This window comes from Homarus americanus, unplaced genomic scaffold (assembly GCF_018991925.1).
Source record: "Homarus americanus isolate GMGI-L3 unplaced genomic scaffold, GMGI_Hamer_2.0 scaffold18789, whole genome shotgun sequence".
NCBI lineage: Eukaryota > Metazoa > Arthropoda > Malacostraca > Decapoda > Nephropidae > Homarus > Homarus americanus.
Window position 1 is genome coordinate 760,318 of NW_024728725.1, and position 12,469 is coordinate 772,786.

The window sequence follows — 12,469 nt, forward strand, 5'->3', positions numbered from 1 at the left end:
GGACCAGCGTGGAGGAGGATAGTTTAGGTTAAGTTAGGTTAGGTTAGGTTAGGTTAGGTTAGGTTAGGTTAGGTTAGGTTAGGTTAGGTCAGGTCAGGTCAGATTAGGTTAAGATCAAGTTTGGACCATTATCTTCTCTGTATATTAATGTGCTGCCACTATACTCAGAGAGAGAGAGAGAGAGAGAGAGAGAGAGAGAGAGGCAGGTAGATAGAGATAGAGAAAAATGAGTGAGAGAGACAAGACAAAAAAAAAAGAAAACAGAAAGGAAAAAAAAAATAACATCCGAAGAAAAGACAAACACATAATACTTTCTATCCGAGGAATATTTCAAGAGCAACCTGGTACCAGAACACGACAGCAAAAACAACTCGATTTTACTCTTGCTCATCATTAATTAATATCTCTCAAAGGTTGTACTCTCTAACTCTTTATTAATTCACATGTTTTTATTTCTTTTATTTTACACCTCAAATGTTGTTATGTGTTAAATTAAGAACTGTTTATATCGTGGTGGTGCTGTAAATATTGTGTAATGATGTTGAAAAAGAGTGTTTATATTATGTTTTGTCTCGGTTGCCTGTTAGGGAATATTTAATCTTTTTTTTTTTAATTGCGGTTGAGAAAGTTTTGTTTTTTTCTGTGTTCGAGTTGTTGTGATTTTGTTGTGTAGGTCAATGATTGTGCTTATCTTCCTCCCTCCTCCCTCCATCCCTCCCTGTTTTGCTTCCCTCCCTCCCTCTCTCCATTCCTCTCTGTTTTGCTTCCTTCCCTCCCTCTCCCCATCCCTCCCTTCTTTGCTTCCCTCCCTCCCTCCCTCACCTCCTGCTCTCCTTTCCTCCTTTCCTCCATCTCTCCTGCCTCCGGTCCCTTCCATGCTTCTCTACCTTTGCCTCCCTCCCTTCCTTGTACCCCTTACTCCCTCTTTCTCTCCCTCCCTGTTTTATCTTACCTTATTTACCTGTGTGTTTTGGAGCCATACACCCAACTTCCTCAACTTTCTTATTGGTATATTAGCGTCTCCATGGTGATAAATAGGGAGAGAGAGAGAGAGAGAGAGAGAGAGAGAGAGGCCGACCTTTTCTCACTAAACTGTTTAAGAACCCCTCGCTGGGGGTATTACTGCCTCGTGCCTACTCTATCGTGTATTGCCTGCTGCACCACAAACCAGGGCAGCACATGACAGCAACTGCATCATTCATTATCGCACTTTGAGAAGGTCAATCTTGTCAGCATTACAGCGGAGTAACAATCAAGGTAGAGAATAATAAACTCATTTCTTTTTCTTTTATTTCTGGGATGGAATTTGTGGATAGTGGAGAGAGTGACGTCACTAAGTTGTATTCTTGCTGACACCAACTATAGGAGCATCGTAGCTACCATTATCCATAAATAACTACGCTGGACTGGCCATGTTACCCGCATGGACGACAGTAGACTGCCAAAGTAGCTACTTTATAGTCGCCCAACGAATAGTAAACGTAACGCCGGCGGGCAACTGAAAAGGTTTAAGGAAAATCTTAAGACAAACCTGAAAAATTTCAAATCGACCCCCTCACCTGAGAGTCGGCTACTCCACATCGTAACGCTTGGAGGAGCAACACACACACACACTGCAGTCTAGTCTAATCACTCTCCTTCAGGTCAATACTTTAACAGCATCACTTGAACAGCATCATAGCATCGCCTCCTCCACCGGCTCCTCCATCGGCCTCTATACTGCTGTAAATATTGTTAGTTTATAACTTTTCTCATTACAGTTTAAGTTTGGCGAGTGAGATACCGCCTGTGTTACTGCCGCTGTTTACATTTTGGTGGTATTGTTGATTTACAAGTTTGATTTACAAGTTTATTTTATTATTTATATGAATTGATTTAAAAGTTTATTTTACAAGTTTATTTTGGTTCATGAACTTTTATGTACAGGTACTTTTTTCCTTTTTGTCCTTTTTGGTTGAGTTAATTTTGTTTTATTTTGTTTTACTTAATGATTTTGCATGTTTGTTTTCCTTTCATTATTGTTTTTGGTATTTATTTACATATGTCTTATATTCTGTCTGTCTGTCTGTCTCTGTTTGTCCATCCATCCATCCATCTTTCTTTCTTTCTCTATTCTCTCGTCTTTCTTCACACTCTCCCTTCTCCTTCCTTTGCTGTGTCTTTTCTTATTCTTTTCTTTTTATCTCTACCTTTCTGTCTGTCTGTCTATTTGTCTATGTTTCTCCCACTCTCCCTCCCTTTGTCACTCCTTTCCCAAGTGTCTCTTCCATTCTTCTTCTTCTCTTTTTTACTAATCTCCCTTTATTCTTGTTTCATCTTTGTCTGTCTGTTTGTTTCTCCTGTCTGTCACTCGTCTCTCTCTCTCTCTTTTATCCTTGTTTCCTTCCCTCCTTCCTCCCCTCTCCCTTGCTCTGTCAGTCTCCGGGAGCCACACATTTTATTCACTAACTGGTCGACAAAAGAGCGTTGAGACATTTCTATGTTTACTGTTCAGATACCATTGTTGTATACGCCTCTTGTGGTGTTATTGTTGTGTGTGTGGTGTTGTTATTTGTTTTTGTTATTGTTGAAGTTTTTGTTTTTGTTATTGCTGTAGTTTTTGTTGTTAGTTTTGTAGTTTATGTTATTTCTTTTGTTGGTAATGTAGTTGTTATTCTTTCATTTGTTGATATAGTTATTGATGTTTTTTCCTTGTTGTTGTTATTGTTATTATTGTTTTGTTGTAGTTGTTATTATTGTTTTGTTGTAGTTATTGTTTTTGTTATTGTTGTAATTGTTGTTATGGTTTTTGTTATCGGTGTAGTTGCTGTTGTTGTTCTTGTTGTTGTTATAGTTGTTGCTGCGTTTGTTGTTGTTGTAGTTATTATTTTTTCGTATTGTTGCTCATGTTAGTAACTTTTTTTAAAGAAGAAACAAAGCGAGAGAGATATCAGGCACAAATCAGAGAAGTAAGAGACAAATAAGAGAAATAATAGACAAATAAGAGAAGTGAGAGACAAATAAGAGAAATAATAGACAAATAAGAGAAGTGAGAGACAAATAAGAGAAATAAGAGACAAATGAAATACACAAATGAGATAGATAAGAGCGTGTTGATGAGAGAGAGAGAGGCTGGGTTAGAGCATCGCGCGCTAGAGACAGACAGACAGACAGACACACACACACACACACACACACTCAGTAATTAACTGCAGGTGACAAGAGGTAAGATGAGGGGTGGAGGGCTCTTGTCCTCTGTTCACCTCACGTCATCTCCCTCGTGTGCCGATGTCTCGCTCCGGCAAAAAAAAAAAAAAAGCGGAAAAGTAAACGCCCCGAAATGCAGAAGAAAACGTGATTAAGAACGCAAATTGTCACCAAAAAGTAAAAAGAAAATAAACAAATCTTATGAATGTCAAAATGTATTAAAGAGTAAGAGAAAATCGAAACATGCATAAAAACGCAAGAAAACTGAACGCTGAAAAATGCAGAACTCTCGAGAACGTAAAGGCATGTAAGAAAAAAAATCATTAGGTGCAAAAAATAAACGCAAAATAAAAAACAAATCTTATTAGAACGCAAAAGACGCATTAAAACGCACAAATACAGCCCCACAAAATCCTCAAATCGCAACAAAAAATCCCCTAATAACACACAAGAAAAATACACTAAAATAAAACACAAACGCACAAAAAGGACGAAAAAATAAAAATAATTTTTTTTATTAAAACTTCATTATTATCTTAGAGTAAAACTTATTATCTTCTAAAGTAAAGGTCCTTTAGAGTTAAACTTGCTTATCATTGAGTTAAACTAGCTTATGGTCTTAATACTCAGAGGTGTGTGGTGAGGGGACAAGATCAAGGGGCTGAGAAACATATTGCGTTACATTTTCATACGTATCCTCTCCGTCTTGCTAACAGGGATCCGTCAAGGCGGCTGGCTGACTGTGGTATCTCTCTCTCTCTCTCTCTCTCTCTCTCTCTCTCTCTCTCTCTCTCTCTCTCTCTCTCTCTCTTAACACTTCAACATTAATGCTTCGATGTGATAACTCCACAAGTTTATTATTCTCAAAAGTTTCTGGGATAAAATTTGACATTATCACATTGTGTAAGGTGTGCTGTCAGGTGCGTGTCTCAGAGGCCAAACCTGCTAGCATGTATACTTGATGTGTTTCATAGGCCAAACCTGCTAGCATGTATACTTGATGTGACAGGTGTGTGTATCTCAGAGGCCACACCTTCTAGCATGTATACTTGACGTGTTAGGTGTGTCATAGAGCCCACATCTGCTGTAAATGTTGGTAATACCTGTTTTCAGTATATTTCTTTACACCAGTCTTGTTTCTATTGTAAAAAGTGTTTTAAGTAATTTTATTCACAAGAGCTGTTCTACTATTATAAATATTTTGATTAAATGATGTAAACTGTTATAAGTCAGAGAGAGAGAGAGAGAGAGAGAGAGAGAGAGAGAGAGAGAGAGAGAGAGAGAGAGAGGAGTATAGTAATTAGTGTTATATATACAGTGTAGTTTATATGTATTCGTGGTTACAGACACAATTATGGTAGTTTACACTTCAACAACCTAATTACCTTAATAACATCATACACACTGCAAATAACAACATATAAACAATATATAAACAACACATAACATCACAAACAACATAATAACAGCTGTTTGTTTTTTTCCCCTTCCAAACAAACTCTGTACTTGCTGCTTGTATCCTCTGTAAAGCACTGAATTGAAAGCTTTTTGGTGAGCACGAAACGAAACTAAGAAAAAATCCATGTGTTTGGTTTGAAATAATTAATAGTTCATTCTTATAGAGAAATAAATCAGATTGGCTTCTTTTTTCCTGCTATGAAATTGAATATAAAATCTCTTGCTGTGTGTGTGTGTGTGTGTGTGTGTGTGTGTGTGTGTGTGTGTGTGTGTGTGTGTGTGTGTGTCTATTTCTCTTTCCCTTTTCTCTTCCTCATCTCTTTCTTTTTCTTTTATTTTTCTCCTCTCCTCTCGTCTATCTGTTTGTCTGTCTGTCGTTAGATGAGGTGTATTATTTTTTGTATTAAACCTTCAAACAATATATACAATACTTGCTATCCTTAAATAAAATAACACAAATGAGTTTACGTTTCGGGGAGTAAATAAGATTTTTAACTTTGTCACCCGAGAAAATTTTAAATAGATCGTAAATGAATTATGTAAGAGACGAAGTAGAGGAGAGTTTGAGATTGTCTTCCTCTTCCTTCTTCTCCCTCTTCCTTTTTCTCTTCTTTCTCTTCCTTCCTCTTCTTCTTCTCTTCTTTTTCTCTTCTACCCATTCCCTTTATATGTGCCCTTTTTCTCCTCCACTTTCTCCTCCTCCTCCTCCTCCTCTCCCTTCTCTTTCTCCTCCTCCTCTTCCTTTCCCTCCCCTCGGGCAGGATTTGATCTTTACCTTTAACTTTAAAAATGTCTTAAATACTGATCTTCGACGCATAAACAGCCAGACAGTCATGCACACAGATAGAGCGAAAGCAATGCGCCCCGTCTTATCCATCGTGCGAAAGTTAAAAAATGAGGTATTCAATGAGAGAGAGAGAGAGAGAGAGAGAGAGAGAGAGAGAGAGAGAGAGAGAGAGAGACCCTTTCCATTTCATCTCATTAATGCGTTAAATGTAGGCAAGAAGGTTGGTAGTTACACCCCCCCCCCTCCCTTCCAACACCCTCTCCCTTCCCTCAACACCCTCTCCCTCCTTCCATCACCCTCTCCCTTCTTTCCAAAACTCTCCCCCTGCCTTCCCTCTAATAACCCTCCCCTTCCCTCCAATATCCCTTCCCTTCAATACCCCCTCCCTCCAATACCCAACCCTCCTTCAAATGCCCTCCGCCTTCCTGCAACCAATACCATCCCCCTCCCATCCCTCCCCCCTTTCCACCTCTTCCTATCCTTTCAAATACCCTTCCTCCTCCTCCCTCCAATACCACGCCCCTCCCATCACCTCCCTCACCCCTTCCACCTCTTCCTACCACCCCCTCTCCAACCCTTCTCGTCCCTCCCCCTCGCCAGGTGTACCAGGTAATATCCAGGTGTGGGTCATCTTTCACGTATCACCTCTTTATCATTTTCCAGATTGAAGTAAGGCTGACAAGGTTTATTAATGTTGTGTGTGTGTGTGTGTGTTGTGTGTGTGTGTTTGTGTGTGTGTGTGTGTGTGCGTGTGTGTACATGCATTTAATCTTACATACTTACATTCTTTCGCTTTCACTGTCTTCTTTTTTCTTATACACACAAGACTGGTCTGTCTGTCTGTTTGTCTGAGTGTCTGTCTGTCTGTCTGTCTGTCTGTCTGTCTGTCTGTCTGTCTGTCTCTGTCCACACTATCACTAAATAAACGCCATTATATATTACAAGTCGTGACAACCACAAACAAGTGAAGCTAAACAAACAAACAGTGTTATTGCTTCATCCAGAACAATCAGTGTTACTTTTGTCCTTTTATTTACTTACTAAGAAAATACACTTGTAAATAGTTATTATTTACCCAATTATATTTTATTGATTCAGATATAATCACATGGGTAGAAAATTACGGTGATTTATGAATGATTACGGAACATTTGTTGGATTTATAGGTCACCTGAGGATTAGTCACTCCTAAGCGTAATTCACCTGATGATTAAACTCCCTGACGATACCTAATCGAACCTAACCAGACCAAACCAAACCTAATCATACCTAACCTCACCCAACCTGACTTAACCTAACCAAACCAAACCTGACCTAACGTGACCTAACCCAAGTTGAACTACCCTACCCTACCTTAGTACCCTACCATAACCTAAATTGAACTACCCTACCCTACCCTACCCTACCCTACCCTACCCTACCCTACCCTACCCTACCCTACCCTACCCTACCCTACCCTACCCTTATTTGGTTTACACTGGATGATTTTCTTCAGCACGTAGAGGACACAGTACAGAAGAGGTTAGTAGATTTTCTCCACTCATGTACGAGTATATGTCTTCTGTACTGTTTTCCATGTAAAATCAGTGTGGCTGTACCTGTGTCTGAAGCTGTACTGTGGTTTCTAAGTAAACATAGTAAGTGAATAATTTAGTAGGTTTGTTAAAAAGAAATCAATGTTCGTGGCTCTTATAAATTAAATGAAATACAATAGATGTATACGTGTGTGTGTGTGTGTGTGTGTGTGTGTGTGTGTGTGTGTGTGTGTGTGTGTGTGTGTACAAAAGAAGTGGTATAAATAACACATAAATAACATAACATTCATCATGGCTGTATACTGTACTCACTGTACTTTGAAATCACTGTAGTTATATTTTTAAATATTTAATATCGTTGTGAAGTATATGAAGTGAAGTACAACATTCACTCTATTTACAGGAGGAATGTTGGAAGGAGATGTGTTCGGTGTGGCATGCTTAAGGTAAATAAAGATTGATTGTGTACTGTAGTTTGAGTAAATAAATTGTTGTGAGTGTAAAAAGTGTAAAATGCATTGTATAATATGTGGGTGGTAGGTGTGAGAATGTAGGTTGGGAGAGATATTGTTGGCACGTCATTCAATAGGGTGAATATAAATAGCCTTCAGCGTGTATAAGAGGAGCGCCGCGGGGCAGGAGGGGGAGCAAGGAGGTTGACCTGGTGAGTCCTCCGTCAGAGCTAGCGACTCTCGGCACCACCACCGTTGACTCGGGTGTGCGCCGTGACCGGACAACAACAACACAACAGTTGGCGTCGCGAGCGAACAAGTGACGGTCGGTAAGCGCACGGCTCCCCCCCCCCGTCCTTCGTGCACACACACACACACACACTCACACACACCACCACCACCACCACCTACCTACCTCTCTCACTCCCCTCGGCCACGCGTTGTAACTAGTCGTTCAGTCCCCTCCGCCTCAACAACATGTCCCCTCACATCTGCAGTGGTCTCCCCTCGCGGGCCCGCTACTAGCGAGCTAACACTCCTGCCGCCTCCACAGCCCAGCGGCCGCTATTTACCCCCAACAATACGTGGTTTTTAATGATATATCTCCGCTTTTTTGGGCCTCTGAGGGGAGAAGAGCGAGTGTGTGTGGAACTCAGAAAGTAAGACGAGATGTTTGTCTAGCTGTAACTCGCAAACAGGAAATGTTAATGGAGTTTTAAGAGAGGCGTGCGTTGTGGTGTCGGTCGCCAGGCTGGTGTGTGGTGCAACAAGAAGTGTCCCCCAGCGAGGCTCTCACCGTCGTGCTCTTGTAACTTGGGTCTTCCTGGCCACCCCGAATTGTACAGCCAGGTAATGTCACCAACGAGTTATATGACAAAGTTGTTTATGACACTTTAACTAGTTTCTGTCACGTGTAAAGGATGTCTTTATACACTTGTATGCTTCTTTTACTTCCTCACAATTTCTAACATTTTTTTTTTATCAAACGCGACAAAAATAAAAGTGTCAACTGTATGGTGGCTTCAACTTGGTACGTAAAACAAGGCGATTTATCTTTGCGTTTAGTTATTCTCGCTTTTAACTCTTGCAAGTCATTTATGTCGTCTACATTTTTTTCACGGCACTTCCCTTTGATATCGTGGCGTGGGCGACTGTCAAGAAATAATCCGTTTTTTTCCCCCGCTGGTGTTTAACCTTACCAGTCGTTGATTAGCGATGATGACACTACATTATCATACTGCATAAATCATAATCACCCCTACAGGTTAAAATAATAGGCCTAATAATAAAAAAAGAACAAAACGCCATACTTAAATGATCCTCACAGATTTATCAGCGGTGACTTAATTATTACCTATGATTTTAATACTGATGAATATAAAAAAAAACCATGTGACCCGACGTTCAGAAACACATCACATTACACGACACAGGTATTATATTAACCCTGATGTTTGTATATACTGTGGGATTATTCTCTGATTGGTGGGAAAGTCACACGTTAGTTGGGACCGTTCGTTATAAAAGCCTTCGACCTAATCTAACTACCTTTGACCTGTTATTTAAAGGCTGTGTATTTCGTCCCCACCAAGGTTGAAAGTATAGGTGCTCGATCTCTCTCTCCCTCTCTCCCTCAGGTCATAAACACTAGGTATAAATTAATCAGTTGAATATATTTATAAATTCTACGGTGAATGATATATATACTATTAAGAACAGGTAGACAACGAGGGCAATTATCATGGTCATTTGAATGTGATGTGTGTGAATATTTACTAGTCCGTGGTACACACACACACACATCACACACACACACACACACACACCACACACACACACACACACCACACACACACACATACACACACACACACACACACACTGGCGGTAAACAATAGACCAACATCGCATCATTTACAACATCACCATCATAAACGCGAGAAATAAATACCTAATCAACGCAACATTAAACATCTGTAACATTTAATTCTGTGTTTCGGGTGAATAATAATTGAAAGGGGAAGAGGAAAGGGGGGGGGAGGGAGAGAGATATTAAGGCCAGATAGTGTTATATATTTCCCTTTAGCAGTGACGTGTGTTATTTATGGTGATAAGTCAATGTAACAGAAACAAATACTTCATCACGGTAGGAAATGCCTATGGTGTTTTATGAGTGAATGTTGTGTGTGAGTCAAGATATAAATGTTAGAAATATGTGTAGAAAAGCTTAGAGGAGGAATTTCCCTTCGTTGGGTGAGAGTAGCCCACGGGGATGAGAGGAAGGGGAGGAGGAAAAGATCGAGTAAATATGTGATATAATTATTCTAGGAGAGATGAATGTCTGGTCACTATTACGTTCTATAATATGGGATAAAAAAAATATATATATATACTGGGAAGTAATGGATTTGGTGATGATGCTCTGAGGCGGTGAATATATTTATCGTTGTATAGACCGGAGGGGTGTAGGTGGGTGAAAAAAAAAACATTCTAATCTAGTGTAAAATTCTTGTTTATTGTGAGTCTAACGCTGAACGCAATCAATAGTTTTAATTAAAGAGAAGATGATGTAAAAAAATAAAATAAACGTAAACACGAGGGTGGTGAGGAAGTGAATGTCATAAGGAACGTTAGACGACTCCTGATGTTCCTTACACCAGAAGAAGAAACGTGTGTAAATTCTGGTAGAAAATGGTCAATGTTGGGAGACTTGAACGGGGGGGCGGACGGCGGTTGGTTCTGCTCCACCACCACCACCACCACCGCCGGCAGCAGTCACCACCAACCCCCTTGAGAAACCGTTCGCTACCTCCTACCTTTCTTATATCTCAAAGAGTTCTCCTGCCGGGGTAACATGTAGTATAGGTCCTCATTTCACTGTATGTCGTGTTGTATGAAGTAGAATTAGAGTATTAGCGATAGTGTAGGTGTTTAGCGGTGGAGGGTGACTGTATGAGCGGGAGTCAAGCGTCTGGTGGTGCCGGGCTCTTTACTTCTGTTTAAAAGTGTATATATAAGCGGTGGTGTTTTATAAGTGGAAGCCTCGGTAACAATTGATTTTATAAGTAAAAACCTTGATAACATAATACGTTATATAAGTGGAAACCTCATTAACATTTGTTGTTTATAAGTAGAAACTTCGGTAACCAAATCCATTCTTATCACTAACTTACACACTTAAAAGAGTAAATAAAATTATACAGATTTAAATTTCATGTAGACGCTCGATAAAAGTAGCCCACTCACATAGTAAACACACTCATTGAACAAGTAGATAAGTGTAGACAAATTAACGCCTCCCAAATAAGTACATCATGCAATCTGCTCGATATGTACTATGTGGTGGTGTACTTATTACACTGCAGTACAAGATATTACAGTGTGTTTATATTTGAAGGAAGTAGAGATATTTATTCTGACCAACCTGACAAGATATTAGTTCTCAATCAAGAGTAACAGTTTCTAATGTCAACGTATTCAAGGGGTCATTGTACTTCAGGGGTTAGGGGTTTCGTACTCAGGAGGGAAGGGTCGCTGTACTCAAGGGGTTAGTGACCTCGTACTCAAGGGTTAATACTTGAGCTGTTTGGGATTTTGGTTATAATGTATCATTTAATAAAGGATATAGCATTGTGGCTTCGAATTGTCACAGGGATTTTTCTCGGGTACATTTTGTCTTGTGGGATTTTCTGCGGTAAAATTCCGTCTGGTGGGATTTTCTGCAGTAAATTTCTGTTTTGTGGGATTTTCTGTAGTAATAATCTGTCTTTTAGGAAATTTTGCTGTTTTATTTTGTCCATTGGGATTTTCTGTGGCAGTATTCCGTCTTTTGGGATTTTCTGCCGAATAATATTGTCCAGTGGGATGTTTTACGGTAAGATATTGCTCAGTGGGATTATTTATAGGTAATATTCTGTCCAGTGGAATTTTCTGCGGTAAAACATTGTCTAGTAGGACTTTCTGTGGTAAAATCCCGTCTCTTGGGATTTATTGCCGTCTTTTTTTGATCCGGCCGGATTTTCTATGGCAAAACATTGAGCAGTGGAATTTTCTTCCATATAATTCTGTTTATTGGGATTTTATTGGATAGTATTCAGTCTTGTGGAATTTTCTGCGGTAAAACTTCGTCTTGTGGGATTTTCTGCGATAATATTTTGTCCTGCGGGATTTTTTTTATGGTGGTACTATGTCCACACGTCTACAAGATCACAAACACAATCCTCATCACCACCTTTAGCTAACACAGTCGTTTTTATGTCACACCTCGCACATACATTTGACACTTTGAGAGATAGCGATCCTTTCCTCTCTCAGGCATCACGAGACTGAACCTAGACGAGAGTAATCGAGAGACAAACCTAGAGCGAGACATTAACCAAGAGAGAGAGACGGGACAGAACGAGAAACAGAGAACAAGAGCGAGACTGAGTGTGACAGAGCAAGACTTAACAGAAAGAGACGAGACTGAGAACGAGACGAGACCAAGAGAGACATAGATAATACTAAATAATTGATGAATTATGTATGTGATGACAATGAGTGGATTTTAACTTATATAAATTTTTAATTCAGAGAAAATGAATAATTGATACAAAACTGATAATATTGAAATGTAAAGTTAACAGATGATATTTAAAGTTTGTCGAAGGAACTGAATCAGAGTAAATAATAGATTAAAGTAAAAATGAATAGTGATTTTTATATTTTTTATGCTGATGTAGTTTGTAGAATAGTGATGAGTAGATTAGAGAAATTGAAAAGTCTTATTGGGTTTTTCATGTTGATAATTACAGTCTTAGGTTAGGTTAGGTTAGGTAATTAGTTGTATTTTAGGAGAGAACGAAGGAATTATGAAGTGAATGACGTTAATAACAACGTAAGGACAGAGAAGTGTATAGAGGGGAATGAATAATACTGTAATGAATAAATAAATAAAGGACTTTTGTGTACGTATGTTGTATGTGTGTGTAAATATTATGATACAATTTATAACACAAGACAAGAGAGGATGGATAATAGAAGAGTAGGAATTATATCACTTAATTGTATAT